Source organism: Rissa tridactyla, chromosome 2 (genome assembly GCF_028500815.1).
Source record: "Rissa tridactyla isolate bRisTri1 chromosome 2, bRisTri1.patW.cur.20221130, whole genome shotgun sequence".
In the NCBI taxonomy this organism is placed as follows: Eukaryota; Metazoa; Chordata; class Aves; order Charadriiformes; family Laridae; genus Rissa; species Rissa tridactyla.
In genome coordinates, this window is record NC_071467.1 from 81,378,043 (window position 1) to 81,396,884 (window position 18,842).

General features: G+C 40.1%; 1 protein-coding gene across 1 annotated transcript in view; it reads left to right on the forward strand.

The window, feature by feature from the left end:
• Positions 1-18,842, forward strand: part of FBXL7 (F-box and leucine rich repeat protein 7) — a 201,025-nt gene that overhangs the window by 103,985 nt on the left and 78,198 nt on the right. The gene's annotated exons all lie outside the window — the stretch shown is intronic.

The window sequence follows — 18,842 nt, forward strand, 5'->3', positions numbered from 1 at the left end:
AAGCTACTCTACTGTAAAGGTAGTTTTCCTAGCGTCCTCTGGAATTAAAGCCAAGGACAAGAGACAAGTTTCAGAGGACCAGGTTGTTCAAACTGCTGAAGACAGTGATTGTATGATTGTTGTGGGGAGGAGAGGGGGATATATTTAAATCCCCCCCCCCTTTTTTTTGACAGAAGGCAGCATTTTATCAAAAAATCAAGTAATAACTTAAGTTGCAAGTGACCTGCAGATCACAGAATCCTCCATCCTGCTTGAAGCAGGTTCAACTAGATTGGTTTACTTCAAAGATGAAGATGTCACAGACAGTCCAATGTCTGAGCACCCTCATGATGGGGAAAAAAAAATATTTCTTTTTCCATTTGAAATGTCATCTTTTGCTACTTGTGCCCATCTCATCTCTTCCTGTCACTGTGCTCCTTTGAAGAGAGTCCATCTGCGACTGCCACCTGTAGGCCCTGTGCTCCCTCTGCCTGCTCATCTGGAGGGTCCTCCTGGGTGCTCATTGCAGCTTGGTCATGTCCTTGTTGTCATGGGGAGTCCCAAAGTGGACCCAGCCCTCCCAGTGGGCTCTGACAAGAGCTAGGCAGAGAGGAAAAGTGGTTTTCCCCACTGTGCTGATCTGTGGGTAACCACCTTTGCTGCAAGGGTGCACCTCTGACTGGTGCATTGGGCTGCTCAGGTCTTCTGCAAAGCTGCTGCCCTGGCCATGAGTGATATCATCCCTGGGGCAGGACCTGGTGTTTGCACTTGATGGGATTTGTGTTGGCCCATTTTTATTCTTTCAACCTGTCAAGGTTTTCCTGCATAGCAGTCCTACCCCCAGCACGTTGACTGCTCACCCTGAACTGATACTGTCCAGACACTTACTGAAAGTGCACTCCCTCCCATCGTCTGAGTCCTTAGTGAAGATGTTGAACAGTATTAATATGACTATCAACCCTTGAGGGTTTTAATCTTAAATTTATCTGGTTTAAGACAAGGAATTGATATGCTTTATGTAAGTACAGGTGAAGCATGAGTATAAATTGAGTGATTAAACTGCATGATGCCATCAGTTAGAGCCAGCTGGTTCCCAAAATATTATCACATTTTAAGTGACACTGTAGCAGTAAGTGTTTATAAGGAGTGAACAAAAGGCATTTCCTGCCTATGCAAGGCTTAGTGGAATCACTTAAACTGTGGCAGGTGCTGGTTTATATTTGCTGTTCCATCAGATGAACTGTGACGTTTTCTTGTAGCTTACTAGGAAAGTATGAAATTGGATTTGATAGGGTGCCATGCGCTTGAGGTTGTTCTTCATTCTTTGCTGCCTTGTGGGGAAATGAAGGAAACTGTTCATCCCCACCCTGCCCAGCCGTTTTTCTTTCTCTTGGAAAGAACACAGATGCAGACACACAGTCCTTGCAAATGTTAGGCAACAAGTTGTTGCCTAAGATACCAGGCACAGTTGTTCAAAGCTACTCAGAGGGTTGAAATGGCACTGTTCTGCACAAATTAAAAAAAAAAAAAAAAAAGCAAGCTTTTAAAATACAATTGTTTTAAGCAAGTAAGCTGCTCTTGTTCTCTGTAAAAATTCTCTAATAGAAACTCCCTCCGCCCATTTCCATGAATTATTTATACAGACTTCGAGCTTGATATTTAGCTTTGGAGAGAAATGAAACCACAACCGTTCTCACAACTTTTGCTCTAGAAATGCTGGTGGTTTAGCCCTCTCCAGGCTTAAACTTCAGTGCCAATTTCGCCTATATGAACAATCCCTCCTGTAAAAATGCTAGTGAAACCTAGGCAATTTTATTGTGATTTGGGGTAAACTAGATGAGTTTAGTGATCATTTGTGGCCTATCTAAGGCTATGGTGTGTTGGCTCCAGGTGATTTGCTTTGTGTTCCTATTTTAAAGCAATATAGTACTGGATGACCCCAAACAACCCCAAGCTAAGTAAGCTTTGTAGCATCACCGGCACCACTGGTCATGCCTTCAGGAGCCTAAGTAGGAATAACCACCCAACCATCTGCCCAGTCTTATGGGCAGGTTTTGCCACCAACAAGGTAAATGTACCTGAAACTGAGACTTAATTTTTAAATGACAAATTTTCCTTAGCCTGCTTATGTACACAGTTTTTTTGTTTTGTTCTCTGTTCTCGCCACTGTGTCAAACAAATACTAGTCTGTCTTTTTAGCTTAGTAGAAGACTAGGGTAAGTGTATGGGATGCTTAAACTGTTGTAGGCTGGCCAGAGAAGGAAGAATCAAAATGGCAGCAATGGAAGGACATAAAGAAAAGCAAGAAATTGACAGAGGTTCTGCAGATGCAGGTACCTAATAATATCTTTTTTTTCTCCACCAATACCTTGGATTTTTAACATTCTGCTGTGAGACTATCAAATTATGAAAGCTAATCTGTGCACAGTTGTGGAGGGCAAAGGTTTCTTTTATTCAGAGGGAAATATTAAATGCCGAGTAGAACTGTGAGTCTATTTTTCTTGCATTTATTCAAGGTATTTTGGATGTGTTGTTCAGGACAGTAATTTGAAGAGTGTAAGGTGTGTGGTAGGTGGGTAGGCATATCTCAGAGTGGATATGCCTGTGCTCATACTGACAGAAACGGTTCTGTTCAGCCTGCTCTCAGTCTGGTTTGATATGTCCACAGTACTTCCAGACAGTCTGTACCTATGGGACAATTGCAGTGAGGTTTATTTTTTTTTCATACCACCTCAGCCACAATTTACTGTGATAAAAAAAGCTTACCTAAAGTTTTGATGGTTGAATAATTACATCAGTTGGTGTAAGAGAAATGCAATGGTAGGCATCTGAAATGAAATTTGAGTTGGCAATACATGGCATTCGGTTCCCTTCATGTGCATTGCCTCAGCAATAGCTGTGGTTTATTAGAAAGCCTGAATTGGGTGGATTACATCATTGCTCTGAATGACAATTGCATAGGGTTCGGAATGCGTGAAGTATGTCAGCGATGCATTTTAGAAACAAATAAACATTATACATAGCAGTCTTCCACTAAACTTCAATTCTGTTGTATGAATGTAATACATCTCAATGCAGTAGAGTTGGAAGCAGATGACTTCTAGCACTTAGAAAGGCATGGCCCTTCGTGGCGGTTTAAAAGCAGCCTTCATGATTTAGTAGACCTGATGAATTGGTAACAACCTTCAATAAACTGTAAAGTTTAGTGTTTAAAATCTGCATGTATTGATTTAATTTCCCTATGAACTTATTTATGAAATATTTGCTAAAAACATCTCATTTGCCTGTTGCAAGATGTTTAAGAATATTAACTGTGTATTAAACAATACGCCAGAATTAGTGACTTGCCTGGGAAGATTGTGAAGTTGTGCCAAGTAGTTTCAAATGGTACTCCAGAGCTAGCATCATCCAAAGAGCTCCTTATTGTTGGCTCAATAAGCAGCTACCTGGATGAACTGAGCTTTTTCCTTTCTGTTGCTTGCTCCCATTCATGCTTTCAAAGAAAGCGGAAAGATGTGCAGAGATGTCACAAGAAAATGTAAAGTGCACAACTGCAGATCATGCAAGCAGGGAAATAGGGTCAGTTTGTATGCAATTACATGTCTCCTTCAAGATGTTGGAATTGAAAACTGCCCCACTTTACCCAGTGTTTTGGCCAGGTACAGCAGAAGGTGCACACAGAAGGAATACGATGTTGTGGGAGGTAGCGTATTGCGTTGATGTTGGAAAGAACATGACTCTTCAATTTCCTCTCCTTTGTTGCAGTGTGCTGCTGAGTAATACGCAGCATTAATTTTTTAAGTAGGTAATTTCCTTTTCTCTCCTTCTTAAAATAATTGTAGCAGAGTGTGCACCAAAAATGTTTCTGCTTTCTGTCTAGGGTTGAGATGGAAAATGGCAATGACATACCACAGCTGTCCAGCACAGTGGCAGCAACAACTAGTCCCGTTGTGTGTAAATGGGGCTTGGGTTATATGGGAACTGTTTTCTGCATCGGAAATAGCTCGAATTGTCTGGAATGTGCATGCAAACATTCATTTTTCTAGACAGTGAACCCAGTTGACTTTGTAGTAAATCAGTAGCCTACTCCAGGTTGTATCTAGGTATGACTTTGGCCCACTGCCTGAGTGAGAGCCCTGGAACGCTTCAATTTATGTGTGCACTGAGCAGTACGAGTTCCTGTTATTTCTCTCATCTGTGTGAAACTGCACAAAGCTTCATGAAATCATGTTGCCTTGCTCAAAAGCAAGCTTACAGGCTGTTAAAAGTAATTTCAAGTAAGGAATCGGTCTACATCTGTCTACTCTTTTGCAAGTATCATGCATTTTTCATATCTCTTTAAAGGAAATGGATATTTTTCTTAATTCTATTGAAATTCCAGGTGGTTTTCCTCGTGTTAATGAGAACTAGGAAACTCATCCTTGAGACACTTTTTTTTAATTCGCTACTGATTTTCCTTTTTTCCTCCTTTCCTGGAGGAAGAATATTCTCAGACTTAAAGGAATATTATAACGGGGTTTAAAAATGAATAATTAGGTGTCTTATTTGGGGTTTTGTTTTCAGCTTTTTTCTTACCAAATAGCTTGCAGTATGAAGACAAGAACTCCAGATGTTAAGAACTTGAGTTCCCAGTACACTGGGGAAATTAGGACAAGTGATCAAGAAACTGATGAAAATAAGAGCTCTTTGTAGCACTGTCATAAAAGATGAACTCTTGTCTGGTCACACGTAACGTATTTAGTTGTTGAATAAAAGAAAGCTTTCCTAATTTTGAACGTCGTCTCTGCCTTGAAATTTGGTGAATCCTTTTCCTAACGTGAGGGGTAAGCATGCAGGCCTCTGTAGAAGTTCATTCAAATTGTTTTTGTTCCCCCAAACCACTTTCTGCATTTCTTAATCAAAAGGCCATATGAGTAAGCCTCTCCCAAATCAAGAGTGGCTGAAAGGCTGACGTAGCAGATTACAATGTTCTTATAAATACTTTTGGGTTTGTGTGGTTTTGTGCTTGTATGTGCTCTAAAGGGTGATTTAAAAAAAAAATAGGTTTGTTTTTTTTGGTCTTCCCTGTGTTTCCAGGGCAGCAGCAGAAGAACAAAAGCTGGGAGTAAAGGATTTGCTATACCAAGTTGGTGTAAGCATTTACGATAATTCCTTTCATGTGAATTTTATGCTAGCCAGAGGCATCTAGAGGATACTGCCTTCTGCTGCCAGGGCAATTGTTAGTCTTTTGTATCTCTTGGGCAGCCAGAGACTCTCTTTGGGGTCGGACTCTTTTCAGTGGTGCCCAGTGGCAGGACAAGGGGCAATGGGCACAAACTGGAACATGGGAAAAAACATCTTTACTTTGAGGTTGCCAGAGCACTGGAACAGGCTGCCCAGAGAGGCTGTGGAGTCTCTTTCTCTGGAGACTGGCCTGGATGTGTTCCTGTCCAGCCTGCTCTAGGTGAACCTGCTTTGGCGGGGGCGGGGTTGGACTAGATGATCTCCAGAGGTCCCTTCCAACCCCTACTGTTCTGCAATTCTGTGTGACAGGAAGAACTGTTGCTTCAGGGTGACAAAATGGTGTTCACCTAAGTATGAGGTTTATAAAACAACTACCAAATACCTGTGTTGCTATATTTCTGAATGTAGTGGAGAAACTTCGTCAGGGTGGGAGGAGGTATCAGTTATAGCTTAGAGGAAAACTTGTCCCGACAGCATTGTAATTCTGGGCTGGTTTATCAACTCTGATCATGTGTCAAATTTCACTGTCCTCTTCAACAGAATTATTCGGGAAAGGTGGAGTAGAAGGAGGGTGAAGAATAAGCTCCTGATGCCAAGGCAACAGCTGGCAGCTGGCCACCTTATTTAATGTTTTATTTCCTTCATGACCTATTGTTGTCTGCCTTGACCTCGGTTTGAGCTTTTAGGCCCTGGCAACAGTGAGATCAGATTAGGTTAACTGCTATATTGTTTAAAAATCACTCGGCTGAGAAGTACAGCAGTCTTCAGTGTAGATTTCTAACAAGATTTTCAAGCAAAAACCAACGTGACAGATGTTCTTGAACAAAAAGACTTCATTGTTTCACCTCCTCACTGCTACAATAGTATAAAACTTTCAGTGGATTTCACATTTATACTTCAAGGTTAAAAATCCCTGATTTGTCCTAAGCACCACTTGTTAATGTCAAGGATTTAATAAATTCTGTCTTTATCCTGTTGAGTGCTGGAAACTAATATGTTCCTTTTTAAAAAGGTATGGTGTAGTGATTATTCATTTTACCATAAATTACTATCTTGCATGTAATATAAGTGTAATTCTTTTTCATTAACCCTGAAAAACTATATTGACAAATTCTGCTTTGTTACTCCAGTGTAGTTACAGGGTTCTGTTGCCTCAACGTAGCTGAGAGCAGAACCTGGGCAGCAGTAGCTGCTGGCACTGCTTAAAGGCAGCAATTCCCTGGATTTCCAGTAGCACTTCTTTTTATACTACATTTTGGAAAAGTTAATCAATAATTTGGGGGGAAGAAGTTAGCAAACCTAGTTATAAGAGACAACTGTGTTTTAACGAGATCAGCATTTTAGAGTTTGGGAGAGATTTTTACCAAGTGTTACTGTCTTCAGTATCACTAAATGCAGAGAGGAACATTTGAAGACTAAATTAAAAAATAAACAAAAGCCATTACTAGGTTCTGTGACCAGGGCTTGAAAATACTAAACGCCTGTTGTTAGAGGCCCGATGCTGCTGTTACAACTGCAGTCTTACAGTAAGCTCGGGTTGGCAAAGCTTTGAGCTCTCCTAGCCTCACCCTGAAAAATTCAGCAAAATAGACATCTTGAGTAATGAAGCATTAAGTCCTCTTCCCTCCCTCACCCCTATCTTTTATTTTTGCTTTATGCTTCAGAACTGATATTTTTCCCATGTGGTCCCTCTTCCTGCTATGGGTTATGTTGTAATTTAATTAAATTAAGTCTTGAAGGCGCTTTCTTTTCAGCTGAGGCTGCTGTGACATTCCTTCACTAGTAGGCAGTGCCTTTTAATTGATTCACAATAGACTCAGGATCTGAAGTGATGGAAATTCTGTTGCTGATTCTCTCATTCATCGTGGGCTAAAGCAGTGGGCTGGGTGCTAAGACCCAATGACCTGACATTGGTGGGATGTGGGTTTTTTCCTAATTAATAGATGTTAAGGGTTTTTTTTGGTATCAATGACTGGGACATACATACCTAAACTAAGTCTAACTTCTGTCCAGTGGTAACTCCTTAGCAGATTGAACGAAGTAAATGTTTTCCCCTGCAAGACTCCAGTCACTGTGTGAGGCATACACACTCTGTCCTGTCCTCCCTTGTTGGGGTATCGGCACCCTGTGTTTTCTCAGCGTTGTGCTACAGCCGCTTGGTGGCTGTCACTACAGCGTAGACAACCATCTCTCTGCTGGAGGTTGAATGTAGTAAGCTTTCCTGACAATTTGCAAAAACCGCTTAGGTATACAAAACAAATACCAATCAAGGAGCTAATCTATGCAACCTTATTAAGGAATGGTGTACAGTCTGCATGCACGGGCGTTCTCCGCTCCTCCACTTTAAATGCTATACCATGCCAGGAAATATCCCATCTGAGATGATGCTAAATGCACTGGCTGTCAAAGTAAATGCTTGCACGGAGAGGAGACGCAACAGAATCTTATCCTGTATTATAGAGAATATGATTGGACACAGACTATATAAGGCCACCAGTGTAGGTACTTGGGGCCTGCAGAGATTTCATGTGGAAAAACAGCATGCCACTCGCTGTTTCAGTCAAAGGCCATCCCTGCAGAATTATGGCTCATTACGTGGTAACTTGGCAGCATCAGTACAGTCCTGGTTTGCCCTGTGCTGTTAAACTGTTAAAGGCTGTACAGTTTCTCATTGTTGGTAAGAACTTTTCCTATTGTATTATTATTCTTCATCCCTTTTGTTTTCTCATGGTGCACCTCTTGTTTTTATAGTTCTTTAATGAAGAGGTACTGTGTCTTCTAGTCTGTTTCCATAGAAACACCCAATTAGAAGAGTAATTTGAAGAGATTGAGACACAGCTGCCAAACTTCTAAAGAGAAAGGAGGAGGCAAGGGGAAAAGGGGAGAAGATTTGGGCTGGCAAAATGCAAACAACATTGCCTGTCTTCTGCCAGCTATTTCCTAACACTTGTCTGTAAACTCATATCTGACTGTACATCTTGCACCCATTTGGTTTGAGCTACATCTGTAATGCATTTTAAAAGTATAATTGAGTCTGCTGCTCAGCATATGTGATGCTAATGCTTGGAATGTGAGAATTTTTTCTTGTTGCATTGCTTCTTTCATGTGTTTTTTATCAGGCAGTGGCCAATGCATTGAGACCAAAAAGGGAGGGGAGAAGAACTGAGCAATCTCCCTCTTGCCAATGCCTCATGTATATACACGTGTTGAAAAAACCACTTTTCTGTCCTTACTTTAACATAGAACAGGATAACCCAGGTACTTGTGATTCAATGGATCTCAAATCATTTATAAGGGGAAAAAAACCAAACATGTTCCACTGAGTCATTTTTCTGGTAGTCAAATGATTAAGTGATCTGCCTGTTTTCTTTTGGCCAGCTGGAGGCAGTCAGGAATTGAATCCTATTAGAAAAGAATGTAAAGCAAAATTAATGAAGCATAATAGAGTATTAGGTGTATCTTTTCCCATAGGTGCAAAATCTATTATTTGCATATAAATGTACCCCTACCCCAAGAATCATCTCCATATTTAAAAGTGCAACTTTGCTACTGCCTTTCAGATAGGAAAGAGGATGAAAATTTAAATCTGTCATGGGATGTTAGACTGCGCTCAGACACATAGAAATCTGTACTTCACTGTGATCGCAGCTTGCACACACCAATTTAATTTCTGTTTTCTCATACAGCGATGGGGCTTCTTCAGTATTTTCTTTACTTAGTAGCATCTAGACTGACCAGGAGGCTCCATGCTGTCCTTCCTGACTATAAGTTTGCCTTCCAAGACTCACAAAAAAAAAACCCCCAAACCTCCTAAAATAAACAAAACAAACAAAAAAACCCCTACATAAAGCCCATCCTTAAAACACCACTTTTATCAGAGATGCTTTGGCATGGGAAGATGTTAGAAAACTGTCCCCCTTTAGGGAAGGCAATTGTAGAAGTGAGGTAATATTCATGTTTGATTCCTTCTTAGATCTTTAGCAAGATAACCAGGGTGGACACTCCAAGCCTTTTGGCTGGCAGATTTCCATTCTCTTCTGGAAGCAGTAGCAGCTTCATGTACATTCCCATTTGCCATGTCTCTGCTGCCCTTGTGCAGCTGAGCAATTAGATCAATGCTGTCTAGTGGCTTTCCTTCTTCTACTGGTTGTGTCTAACATGCTGTGTTAGACCTTCATTGTCAAAAGTAATGGACATATCACTGTTTCTGTGGAAATGAATTTGGGCCTATCTGACATGGGGATCCCAGTCCAAATAGCCAGCATAGATACCACTGATTCCACAGTCTTGCTGGCAACGTTTAACAAAGCATCGTATGATCAGGTTGAAAGGCTCTCGTTTGCATTCCCGCTGTGCTGTCTGGGTACCTGCTCAGTGATAGAGGGGTTGCACTTGAAGTAGGCAGGTTGAAGTCACTTAATGACAGCATCCTTAGGTGCATGAGGAGGAGAGCAAGAGCTTCATGACCTGTATGTTGGCTCAAACAAGCTGAGCATACTTAGATGCTTCCCTCATCCTATCTCTAAACCTTCATGAAAATTAGGTGATTTGGACAGTATTTTTAAAACCTTAAAAACTTTAAAAAGTTGTTTCTGACTGCTTGAGGAATTCCTGAGGCTCATGAGGGAGGAAGGCCTTGGGGAAGGAGAAGGTGGTTCTACGGCTTTACAACTCACTGTTGTTGAGTTAATGCATGTTAAAGATAAATTATTTGCAATCTGTGTCATTCAGCTGGGGGGTAATCAGGATAGTTCCTGGGTTAAAATAGAGTGGGGAGAAGAATGCAGAAGCCTCAGTGGAAAAGTGACCTTGCCCCGTGTTTGTGCCCTTACAGCAAAATGGGCACTAGGTTATCTTAGAGCATCACCTGCTTATGGCATCGTGAGGCATGCTTAGGGTCTTAGGACTCAGCAGAGCAGCTGCTACAGTGCATTCTTAGACACATCATCACTCACTTTGCCACACTGACGAACTGCCGTGTTCATGAATATTTCAGATCTGACAGATACCTCATAATTGATAAAGCTGCAGTGTTTGGGGCCTTCAGGAAATGCTTTGTGGGTTACTAAAATTTCCAACCACTTTCATTATGGAAAGTAGAGGCAATATAGTTTAACATTTGAAATTCAGTTAATTGAAATGGAAATCTTGTAGGAATTTCCTGTGACTACCTTTTGCCAACTAGGTACGTATTACATTGAACCTCAGGGAAAGCAAGGATGCTCTATGAGCTTATGCAATGTAGTATTGCAAGAAAGCAAATACTTTGTGTTGCTGAATGAAGATTAGATTAGAAAACTGTTCATTCAGGTTGAGTAACAGGTGGTTTGTGATTAAGGTGTTGCCGCTTTTCTGTTTAGATTGTTTTGCAAAGTTTCCACAGAACAGAGTTTCTCAACATTATCTTGGTGGAATGAAGAGTCTTAAAAAATGAAGCAACCAACTACCCCCTAAGAAACAAACTCAAACCTCCCTAAAACAAAGAAATGATAAAAAACACTCATTCAAAAACATCTGCAAGAAACATGGGGTGAAATGACAAACTTAAAATCTTCTCTTAAAGGAGACTGACAGTATCATGTTTAACACCACATGTTTATATAAATGTGGATATGTATGCGCATAGGCCCTTATTAGCCAGCAGCTCTGATTAATATTGAGCGCTTGAGTGAAGTGTTGACTAGTGTGTGTAGTTAATTAGATGTAAGCATCTAATGGACCACTGTCAACAGTTGCTTCCTATTAAATGGTTATCTCTATTACAGAAACATGTTACTGCGGTTTTTTTTTCAATGTTGGAGTTAAAATATATGTATTAAAATTCTATTCATTGAGTAAATTTCAGTATAAAGCACACCTGAAATTGATAAATACTACCTGCTTTGAGAGTTGGTGGTACAAAGTTTGTTTTAGCTGCTTCCAATAATAACTATAGCTAATGCCACATGTGTTTTTGGCAAATGGTCATGATTTTCCTAATGCATCAAAGTCTAGACTGGACATGAAGAGAGTGAAGTGCTACCAGCCTGAGCAAGTAACTTCACCTTTCACAAAGTTTCTTTTTAATATCCCTACATTTAATACAGACAATAGATGTAGCTTGGCATTTGAAAAGCTTTTTAAAGGAATTACCTTGTTATACATAGCTTTTTTTGTGGCGCTCTTTAAGTACTTTTTAAGTTTACAGGAAAAATATAGTTTCCGGTCTTGATGACACAACTGTAGCAAAGCAGGATCTGTGAAATAGTTTCTTATAGTACAACCAGCCAAAATTTGCAAAAACACGTCTTCTGCAGAAAAAAACCAATGAAATCATAAAAAGCAAAGTACCTGTTATGACTAGACGTTTCTATAAATGCTACTGTTCTGTGTGATGTATCTTCTTGATAGGAAGTACTCATTTTTCTGCTTGTAGATCTTTAAGTCTTTGCATACGTATGGCTTAAACCATATCGCCTGAGCTGCCTGCTTCCTGCTCCTTCCTTTTTATCAGCAAGGGTTGTGCCAGTGTCGGTCTTCCAAGTTTTCTTTTTCCCTTCCTGGTATTCTGATTATCTACAGCTCTGCTGGGTTAGTGTTGGTTTTTTTTTTTTTTACAGTGTTTATTACTGATGTTTTCATAATGGAAAGTTTATGGTCTAAAATTAATTGTTAGATGATTTTATTTGGTAGCAGTGATTTTCTGCAAACTTCCCATGCAATTTTGGGAGGCCCCCAAAAAAACTTTATTCTGCTGTATTCGTTAACTCTTTCTCTGCTTGTATGACTGCAGCGTTCTTTTTATTATTTCATAACAAAGAACCCATAAGTGTTCTTTGTTATGAAATTAGTTTGGGTTGTTTGTTTTGGGGTTTTTTTGTAATAACACTGTATTTCAACAAAAAGACTGCTTTATATACCTGTAGCTTTATACACCCTGTAGTAACAATATGTTTCAGACCTCACTTCTAAGGACAAGTGAGGAAAGCAGCAGGAGACAGACTCTGAGTCCTAACTTTGAACTCGTTTTCAGCATCTGGTTTTAGGATTTGATCCCAGTGGAATTTCATGATGTCCTGCTTCCAAGGCTGCCTTTCAAATACACGTTGTGCTGGTTTTCTTCTATTCCCATTGACATGACTGAGAATACCTTAAGCCTTCTCTGAATCCTGAGTGGTACAAGGAAATAAATGATGAACAAGACTTGTAGGACAGGAGTCTTAAGCTTGCTGCAGCCATTTTTACACCAAGTGCACACCCAATTTATCTCTAGGATGATCTTATCTAGCACGTGCCTACTGTCTCCTCACTGTGGAAAAATGAAGAAATAGCGAAATGTGTTGTAAGTAATTGGCAGAGGAGAGTCCTACACACCAGCAATAAACCAGAATTGTAATAGTGAAAAGCATAAAGTTTAAGACAGCCTAGAATGGCTTTTTGAAGGCAAGTTTGTAGATTGTCAGTTCTTGAAGTCTATTCTTTGTCCTCAAAGCATTTTTTGCAGGTGCTGGAAAAGACATTGAGTTTATCCGATGAGTGACGGTTATTATTTAAAAAAGTCACGTGTTAGAAAAGCAGGCGCCGCTAAACAAGAAGACTTGACAGTTCCATCTGTAATGTTTTTGCTGGCAAAGCAAATGAGATATCGTTCCAAGGTCTGTACAACGCATGCTGCAAACCTCTAACACTGGAAAGAACTTGAGAGTTTAATGTGTTCTGGCTTCACGTTACATAAACAGGGGTCCCCATGGTCCTATATTGATTGGGCTTGTGTTCCACCACTGTTTTTGTGGGTATATGCTAGCCCATAAAATCACATTTTTGTTTTTGCCTGCCAGCTCTCTTCTCTTGCTTTGTCTATTAGGCTGCAGTGGTAAGTGCTACAGCTGGTGTGCTGAGGGATCCAATGCAGAACAGTCAGACCACTAAACTTCAGGCTGATGAGCCTGGGAGAAACCCTTGCAACTTGATAGTACAATTAAATGTATGTCATGAATTGTCAGAATTACTTTATGCTATTTTGAGGATGACTGTGTATCCCCTGGAATCAGCATAGGCTAACATCACAAGCACTACAAATACTTTGCAGCACATATCTAGCAGCCATAGCCTAATAAAACGACTACTGTTTGTAACCCAGGGGTAGTCAGATGGGAAGAAGACCCTGAAGTAAAAGATCACATGTTTAGTATAGTCCAGTTATTTCATCTGTTCCCTCTCTTAGCCTTCAACTTTTTTTAGTAAAACTTTTCATTGTCCTTACATGTGAGTGTGGAACATGAAGTTTTAGTGAAATTGGGAAGCTTTCCTAGCTTTCTTGACTGGTTGACATTTGACTATATAGTAGGATTTAAGAAGTCATCAAAGTTCTAGGAATTTTTTTTTTCTTCTTTAGCAGGCAGCAATTAAACTGACTTAATAATCCTTGTACAAAGGAGACTGCTGCTTCCATTGGCAGCTTATACAGTTACGTGGTGTGTTTAGACTTCATTAAAATAGTGACTTAAAGTAAGGATGTCTTAAAGTAAGGATGGGAGGATGTCTGACACCTGTGTAGTAAAGAACTCTGCAAACTGGCATCCTTAGACTCATAATTCAGTTTATGTGCCCTTCTGCTGCTGTAATGGGGTAATGGTTTTAAACTAAAAGAGGGTAGATTTAAGACTAGATATAAGGAAGAAATTTTTTACAATGAGGGTGGAACAGGTTGCTCAGAGAAGTGGCAGATGCCCCCTCCCTGGAAACATTCAGGGCCAGGTTGGACGGGTCCCTGAGCAACCTGATCTAGTTGAAGATGTCCCTGCTCATTGCAGGGGTTTGGACTAGATGACCTTTAAAGGTCCCTTCCAAGCCAAACCAATCTATGATCTCTAGAATAGCCGTGTAAAACCTTTGCTTATTTTTTGCACTGGCTCGCAATGCCTCTTTGACACACTTAGTTGTATTTTCTTCCCTGTTTCCCTTCTGAACACTTCACCTGCAGATGTAATGTAATGTTCCTATAATGTGCTGTGCCTTAACTGTGTCTGCAACAGTTTCCACTAGCTCGTGCCCACCTGCATGGTTAGTTTGATGGTGAGGATCAGGCTACACTTGTGTAGTAGGGTTTAAATTTAGTAGGGAGCGACAGGGTGAGAAAAAAGAGTGTCTTTTTATTAAACTTTCTTGACTGTCACCAGTGTCCATGTGAGCAAGGTACTGATAATTCTAGTTTTACTGCCAAGGAATGAATGACAATGAGCTTATTTTTCTCAGGTAATGAAGTCATCCTCTCACCTTCAATTGTTGTGATATATAAGTTGTTATGGCTAGCATATTTATTTCTCTGTAGATTTCTCTGTGCCAGTCTCATTAGGACTTTATCCCAAAATAATCCATTCTCTGCCTTCTCTTTGTGAATGGGGAAAATGCACTGGTCAGCAAAAACAATTTTTTCCTATCTGCAGCTTCTGTCCTTATGATTCCTTCCCTTTGGACTGTTTTCACAATGCTCCCATGTGTTATGCCATGTGGAGGTAATGATTACTAGACAGAATTGGACAAAATTCAGCATACTCTTCTGCCACAAGTTAAGCAAAAATTCACCACGGCTGTTTGTGTGGAAGTTATGAAAAGCGCATCTTAGCACTGTGCACTGTACCATCACACGAGATCAAATCTTTCTTAAACACCGGCTGTCTTTTATTTTATTGTCGCAACTTTATTGACTTCGCTGTGGAGTTAGTGCAACCATACTAGAGTGAGATGATGCCCATGCAAAACAACCAAGAAAATGTTATCTGAGTGGAAGAGGCAGCTGCTGAGTCTTGGGGCCTCTGGGTAAAACAGTTGCTTATGCAAACTATAGAAACATAAATATTGGAATAATTTAAAATTTAAACTAGGGGGAGAGTTTCCAGCTTATTTGTGTACTCTGGACTTCTAGTAGGATGATCTTGCAATAAAAAGCCTTTCATTCAGTGACTGTCATGAGTTTTATGACAGCAAACAGTTGAGAGGCTGAGAACTAGCATGCATTTTTGTCATAAATCCTTTGAATTTATTACAATTGCTTTAATTTTGCATAGAGCATTCAGGTGTAATTACTCATAACTGAACTTCATAAAATTAAAGTCTGTGTGAATTTGGTTTGCAATATTAATTCATTGAGTGGGCTGACAGAGGAAGCTATGTAGATGTTTCCTAGGTCATCTACCACATCTAGTATTCCTAATACGCTGTTTGCTCTCCAGTTACTATTTGTGCCAAGGATTGCATTACAAAAGCCATCACTCTAAGGAAAAAGGCATTTTAATAGTATTTGAGAATAAGGATGTTCCAATGTTCTGGGTTCATTTTCTGGTGAGATAAATAAAATCCTGATAACGATTGCTCTAGCTAATAAATAATGTCCTGTGTCAGTGGAGGGAATGCACTGTGTAAGGAATAACTACGCATTGCCAGGTTAGCTTCCAGTTGTGTAAGGCAATGCTTTCACTCACCCATTTCTTACTGTGGCGCTTGCTGTCACAGGATCAGAAAGCGTCAGACTTTCTGGGGTCCCTGTTGTGGTGCTGCATAATGCAAGTGAGAGTATTCACCCAAACAGTTTTTAATTCATAAGGGAAGGGTAAAGCTGAGGCAGGGAAACTAAAATATCCACAGTTAAACCTCCATTGCATGTAGTTTTCTTAATGATTAGCACAGTTTCTGTAAAGATTCTGTCTTCTGGTTGTCAATTCCCTTGTAGCAACTCCTGTTGCTTCCTGCTTTTATTTGCCAGGTCTTGGATGGTTTTGCCTGTGATAGCACAGGGATGCTAAAGAAGAGAGGACTTCATGTGAAACATGCTGTCTAAAAAAACCTGGGACGTGTTCAGGCCTGGGAGGTTTTAAGTGTCTTATTTCTACTTTCCACTTCCATAACTTTGGCAGATCAAAGCTTTCCTTAATCTCTGTTGAAATACTGTAAAATAATTTTTGACTTATAATTTTACTGTAATATGACTTTATAGTATTTTAAGAGCTGTGTCCATTTTGGACACTTCATTCACCTGAAATTCTCTTTGTATGTAGTCTTAATATACTTTCTTTTGGTTTTTGCATGCATCCTACAGCTGATGTCTAAGGTGTGATAGTAATGTCTTCAAAATCAAAGTATTTTACAATTTCTTTAATTACCATCCTATATGTAATCAGATAATAATAGTATCCATTATTGTGACACATCATGTAATACTGCATAATAATATCGAAATAAATTGTTATATAAAACATATTTTTCTTTAACAATATTTGGGGTTTTTTTTCTGCTGTCATTTCAGGTAGTATGGTCAGGCAGGTTAAGTCTATATTTAGTTGAGTAAATGCATAGCAGGACAACTTCTATCATTTTATCGTGATCTGAAGCAAACTGAAGGGCTTGTCTCAAATATGGACTGTATATTTTTACTTCAGTACTTGGAGGGAGATTTTTGTCTTAAGAACAGAGGTGTGTTAGGACTGCTTTAAATACGCTTCCAGTACACGCTTTGTGTACCAGACCAGTAGCATATTTAATATGCGATATAATTTAATAGCTGAACATCAGCAATACCAATACAAGAGGTAATGTTCCCGCCAGTGTGTTGCAGGGCAGGAAGGCTGCGATGGAAAGAAGTGAAACATGAAAAAATTACTAGCCCGTTCTTCTGGGTTTTGGGGTTATCTTTGCTGTTGTTTTTTTTTTTTTTTTTAAAGGGGAGAGGAGACACACCACACCACCCTCACCCACCCAGATACAATTAATACAGCGTGGAGTTCACAGAAGGACAGTCAGACTGAGGTTGAGTGATATCTATCTTAGAACTGTACTGAATTTAGGGTGAATCTTCTCTTCCCCAGCATGTCAGTCAGAGATTACTGTGCATCACAAGTATCTGAGCTGTTGAGTTAAAGCAATGTGAGTTGAAGCAAATCTCTTGTTTTCATAGTATATTTGGGTTTCTTGCTGGCCTTTTAATCTGTATGACTTTGCTGAACAGAATATATGGTGTATAGCATGATTGGTCACCATGTGGAAAACAGATCATGCCGAAAACAATCTCTTCATCTACAAGTAACAGATGCACTTTTCAGCAAAGGCTTATAATTGTGGTGAAGAGTTTCACCACTAAGCTTGGTGCGTAGTTTAGTTTTGCAAAGTGAAGGAGTAGGGATTCTAGCGGCACTTTGCAGCCCTGCCGCTACATTTGGTCAGTTAGTTGCAGCATAGCGGCAGTAGCAAAAAGTTTTCTAAGGTGGGCACCACCTAGTTCTCCCTTCCTTTTTTTTTTTTTTCCTTCTCAAAGTGGGACAATTTGCTCTTATGAATGAACACCACAAAAATTTCCTACCTGCTTGTGGGATTCTGACCCAGTGAAAACACAAAACACAAGCGCAGCATGTTATTGTTATATCTGCTAGTAGGGCTGAGTGAAACAGCTGAAATCCTTTGATGCTACAGAGAACAGGCACAGCTGTACACCAGCTGAAAATCTGCACAGTGACTACTGCTGCTGCACACCCAGAAGGCTCTAGTTATACTGTAACCAGCCAAAACCACTTCTAGAAAAGTCTTTCCATTTCTGGAGTGATACTTCTGCCCTGGCTTGCAGAGTATTTTGTTATGTGGGTGTCCTCTACAGGGACTACGTGATCTGGAGCTTGGCCCTTTTAGGCTGGACCTACCTCGGAGACGCTGAGCAGGGCAGGACGCAGGTTTTGGAGTTTAGGGACTAAACTGCTCAGTGTCTCAGACCCTCCTTTATGTTCAAGGACATAAAGTTAAGATTATTATTACAAATAAATTTTCCAGCTTTTGGTCAGTATTCTTGTTTCTCCTAAGAATATTTATGGTCAGAATAATTAATCATTTAAGCAGTCAAAAGTGACAGCAGTTATTTGATGGAGGAAAATGCACAAGGAAAGAAAAATTGGCAAGAGATTGTGGGAATACTGAAGTGGCCTTCTGCATTGTTGGAAGTGACAATTTTGTTCATTGTTTCCCTTGGACTGTCCTTTATCTTCTCGCTAGTCAGCTGGATAGCTTTGTGCCTGCTGTGTTTCGGAAAGGTTGGGACACAGGGCCGCGCAATGATCACACAATTGTGCGCAGAGCTTCGGCTCCTGTATTCTTGCCATAGAACAAAAAGGCTATTGTTTCCAGCCTAATAATATAGCAGGAAAAAAATCACAAAGGTCTTTCCTCTAGATAGAAGGCTGGCTTAGCAACAGGCGGGAGGGAGCTAGCAAGGAGTTTATCTGCTGGAAATGGCTTCTCCAGTTTGCATTTTTGTTTCATCTTGGTTTACTGATGGCTGGAGAAGATACTTAATAACACAACTGCAAAATCAGGTAGGGTAGATCCCTGACTGTCAGCTGACGGTATGAGTATTCTAGCACTGGAAACTGAAGGGTTTTCACGCTCTGTTACAGTTCAGTTTTTAGAATCATTAAATCCTAGTGGAGGAGCAACCATGCCTTTGTGTATGTGCATTCCCCTGTCTGATTGAGGGGCTTTTAGACCCTTGTTAGGAGCAGCATAGATCAATCAGAAAATACTTAAGGACTTGCCAAAGTAGAATAAATAGTACACATTAGTCCTTTATGGAAGGCAGATTCTGCTGAAGTAAACTAGGATATGAAGCCTCTTCTAGGAATATC